The 4,904-nt window shown below is 30.1% G+C and overlaps 1 long non-coding RNA gene across 3 annotated transcripts; it reads right to left on the bottom strand.

Annotated features, from left to right (window-relative positions):
* Positions 1–2,213: 2,213 nt before the first annotated feature.
* Positions 2,214–4,904, bottom strand: LOC137808385 (uncharacterized). Of its 3 annotated transcripts, none has more exons than XR_016519282.1 (3): positions 4,414–4,904; positions 3,815–4,333; positions 2,214–2,351 (listed from the first exon to the last, which is right to left on the bottom strand). It is a non-coding gene; the product is annotated as an uncharacterized LOC137808385 (long non-coding RNA). The 3 variants fall into 3 exon arrangements; XR_016519281.1 differs by lacking the exon at positions 2,214–2,351 and adding an exon at positions 3,136–3,356; XR_016519280.1 differs by lacking the exon at positions 2,214–2,351 and adding an exon at positions 3,136–3,344.

Here is a 4,904-nt window from a genome sequence, read left to right as displayed (position 1 = left end):
AAAAAAATCAAAATACTTGTTTTGGTTATATCGAAATTGGAGAGGAAAAAAAACTATTTATCAGATAATAATTAAAAAAATATGGACAATTTTTTCTGTACGGATAGTATGGCCTTATTGTGTGTCAGAAAAAAAAAATATTCAGTTTAGTTGTAATTCTTATATTCTTGTATGTATTTTTGTAAATTTTATATTATTGTTAGTTTAGTTGAAAATTTGTATTTTTGTATGTATTATGTGTAACTAAAAATGAGATAAACGAACATGTTTTTTTAGTCATTATTATTATATTTTGTTGGGATGTGCTGATGTTAATTTTAAATTTTGAAAACTAAATTCTTTATTTAATTTATTATTATATTTTACAGACATTTATTGGTCATGCTAAGTATTACAAAGATTGCAATACTGACTTTTTTTTAATCATAGTAAATTTTAATGCGCTGTTGATTTTGGGTACAAGAAGTTAATTTAAGATAGAAATTGAAAATATATTGACCTGTTATGATAGTTATATATTTTATTTTGGTCATTTGTTTTTTTTTAGTATAGAAGACTAAAGAATTATACACGTAGAACGGCACAGTATGCAGTAACACATGCACAAGAATGTTTAAGAGGTCTTTCAATGCATAACTAGGTTATAATTGATTCCAATACTTATAAGAGTTTAATGAATATATGTAAAAAACAAATCATATGGTGAATCAATTAAAATTAATAGATTAAGAATGAAAAAATGGATCGTTCTTAAGTTAATTTTTTAAACTTATCAATTCGAAAAATTGATATGACGTGTTTACTAGTTTAACAGGTCATCGAAATATATTTACTAGTTCAGCAAATTCAGTCATGAGTTATTTACTTTTATTATTTTTAAAGATGAATATCATGTTTTTTAAATTAAGATCGTGGTGATCAATATTTTATAATAACTTTATACATAATTTTATTAAAATATTGTTCATATTTATTTTATTTTATTAAACACTAAATATTTTTTATTAAAATATTAAAATTTGTTCATCCTCTAATAAACATGTTACTAATTTCACTTCATACAATTTTAATTGACAACCAACCGTCCACCCACTTTTGACTGGTTAAGAACCAAAATGATCTAAACTAGCCGATTTAACACTTCTATAGGAGAGTGTAATTTTTAAAAATTTTATTATTTATTAAAATAATTATTATTCTAAATTGTTAAAATTACTTTTATTGAGGATTAAAAGACACTCAACTTATTCTTTAATATCTAAAGTAGGTTGCTTAACAATTGTAATTAAATAGTTCAAACGTAAAAAAAACAGTTATAATAATTAAATTATCTATTTCAATATAAAATACTTAATATTGCAAACAAAATAGAATTAAAACTAAAACCTAACAACTAAATAGGTTAAGAATATGTTGCTTATTGGTTTTTTTTGAGTATTTCCTCCTAAAACATTTGACATTACATTTTTGGTTAGTTTTAGCGTATGAGTTTAGTAAGGTTGTTTATTAGTTATCTGAAAGATGTTTTCGATTTATCTTGGGAGAGACTAAAGAATTTTTTTTATAAGAGTTCAACCACAATTAAAATGGTTGATATTTTTTTTAATGATAGAAAAATATATTTTATTAAATAAAATGTCATATTATTTGGATTGGGTTCAAGTATAATTTAATAAATTATCACTTATATAAGATAATCGATATAATCAATTATCTATTTCAAGTTCATGCTTAATTTAATCAAATATCTTATCATATCGATTATCTATTTCAAGTTCATGTCATCATCATTCAAACTTTGGTTTACAATTGATACAAATTATAACAAGTTCTTTTACTAATAGCAATGTCACTTTTATAAAACATCCATCATTCATTAATGACCAAAATCTTTCAATCCACTGTTGGATGGATCACACAAAATAACTCAATAAAATCAAAAGTCAATCCTCATAAAAGAATTTTTATAGACATACGTATTTTTTTTTACTGCGGCAATCACACTCCATCCAAAAAACATATAAAGTGATTGATCACCAACATAATTTGACAAAATAAACCAAAGGCCAATACATAATTATTCCATAGACTGAAAACCTTGAATATGGCACTTTATTAAATAAAATTTGAGGAGGCTACAACCAAATATTGATGATTAAGTACATATATTTGAAACATTTCTTTGAATAAGGATTTTGTAGACCTGAAACCTTGATGCTTAAGTACATATATTTGAAAAGTCTTTTGTAGACCTGAAACCTCGCAATTCTTTCCAGTCAAGCCAAGGAAGATCACTGCAATACATGAAACACTGTTCACACCCTTCCGGCTGCAACCAGTACTTTAACAAACTATACAAACAAATACAACATAAAGATATGGTAAGAAAGTTAATAAAAAAATCCCCATTCATCATTGCAAAACAATTGCCAAAATGGTGGCTTTCATCTCCTAAAAATGGTGTCAAACAAAGATGAAGTGTCTTATTGTGTTAAGTGACCATAAGACAATAAGCGGAATACATAACATCACCTATCCCACTATAACCAATGTAATATCAAATTTAAAACATGCCTAAAAGTTTCTCAGTACAGATAATAAATTGAAAGAAGTTAGTCAGTTAACACTAGTATATTCATCTAGTTAACACTAGGGGTGGTCAAACTGACTTAACAGAATTGAATTATAGTAAAATTGTACTAAACTCTAAAAGTGGTTCAACAAAACGGAACTATATGATTGTTTAAATGAATTGAAATGCATTACAGTTGAGATAGTTTGAGTGAATCAAAAGGAAATATATGATTATCTATTTCATATTTCAGGTTCATGTCATTATCATATCATTCACACTATGGTTTACAATTTATACAAATGATAACAAGTTCTTTTACTATTAGCAATGTCTCTTCTATAAAACTTCATTCATTATGACCAAAATCTTTCAATTCATTGTTGGATCACACAAAAAAAAACTCAATAAAATCAAAAGTCAATGCTCATAAAGAATTTTTTTATAGACATAACTATTGTTTTACTGCTGTAAAACCACTCAATCCATAAAACATATATAAAATGATTGATCACCAACATAATTTGACAAAATATACCAAAGGCCAATACGGAATTATTCCATAGACTGAAAACCGTGAATATGACACTTTATTAAATAAAATTTGAGGAGGCTACCTCCAAAAATTAATGATTAAGTACATATTTGAAACGTTTCTTGAATTTGTAGACTTGAAACCTTGTAATTCTTTCCAGTCAAGCTGAGGAAGATCACTGCTAACGGTGCCGTTTATACCCTTCAGGCTGCAAAGACTTCATACGAACGAGTATATCTACAGAAAAATCTATGCATGTCGGAAATTGAAATGCTAAAGTCAAGGACAAAATATTTTGGGTTACAAATAATTATAAGAACTCAACCGAAAATGATACTCGTAGTAATAGCGTTGCAAAATTTAAAGATGAAGAAGAATTTAAGTTTACAGTGGGAAAAATCTCAATCAATTGAAGTATCGTCTCTTGACTAAAGTTATTATAGAAGTCGACCGAAGGATCAATGTTGCTGTTACGAATCTATCATCCAAGCTGTTATATTAGAATTTACATGATAATATCACTTCAATTACTAATTCACCATGTGGAAAGATAAACTACATGTGATTCATTTCTCATATACGAATTCCTTAATTCAATTAATTAATGTTTGCAATTGTATTCATTTTGTCGTTGTTATTTGTATATTGACTATGTTGCGAAAAAGGAAAGGCGTTATTGTAAATGAAAAATTAGATTTATACGATACCTCGTTAGATGAATGTCGTTAGATGGAAGGCGAAGCGAGTCCAGTGGTGGTGTATCCATGGCAAGGAGTGAGAGCGAGGAAAAGAAAGATATAAAAGAAAGGGCGAAGGAAGGAAAAGGAACACATCAAACACGGCACCACACCCCACACCAGAGGGAGAACCCGGGAATTCCCGTACGTTCTCCCTCAAAACCCACAAATAATCTTTTTTTTATTAATTTTTTTGACCTGCCATGCAAGCGCACCTGTCATGGCAAAGGTCGGTAGACAAAGTTCTCGACAACCACTTCATCCCCAAATATTCATTCTACCATTTACACCGAAGATTTCCCCTCAAAAACCCTAGTATCATTCTTGAAATCCGAATGCCAAGAACACCACAAAGGAACGGCAAGAATGAACCGCTGCACCGGCCTAATCTTGTTCTCGCGATCCGCGCTATATTCACCGAGCCTTCACAAAACAATCAACAAGAACACGATCATGACACCTCTGAACGGTGACACCGGGCTTCAAATCCTGGAAAAAAAATAAAACACGAACACGTAAGAGTGAAAGGACGTAAGCAAGAAAAAAGTCGAATCGCAAAGTAATCGCACCAATTCGTAGGAAAAGCACGATTGGCGAGTAGATCTTAAATAGAGAGAACAAGAAACTGTCCAGAGCAGAGTTAGGGCCATGAATGCCTTAGCGGGACCATAGACTACGGAAGTAGCGCTTTCAATTGTAGATTACCATACCCGATCAGGTCTGGGGTTGGGATACCTGGTTCCAGTGCTACGAACCAGAAGTTGCTCGATAATCTCGTCATGGCCTTCTTTGAATCTTACTGTAGTAGGCTCTTCTTTGCTCGATCTCACCATAGCCTGATACTAGGTCCTCAATAAGATCGCGTCCTTCTTCTTTGAAAACCTAATTCTTGATACGTGGTAGATTGAAAGGGGTGAAATTGAATTGAAATTAGGGAAAACATACCCACTATTATATATAGGGTTGTTTTGATGGGATGAAGGGTTGAGATTTCCAATTTTAGACGCGTGATATTCTTCAACAGCCAGATATCGTTGGTTACATAATAACTTCTGACTTC

This window comes from Phaseolus vulgaris, chromosome 3 (assembly GCF_051622355.1).
Source record: "Phaseolus vulgaris cultivar YP4 chromosome 3, ASM5162235v1, whole genome shotgun sequence".
NCBI classification, from domain to species: domain Eukaryota; kingdom Viridiplantae; phylum Streptophyta; class Magnoliopsida; order Fabales; family Fabaceae; genus Phaseolus; species Phaseolus vulgaris.
The sequence above is the reverse complement of the archived record's forward strand: the minus strand, read 5'-3'. Positions and strand labels throughout refer to the sequence as shown.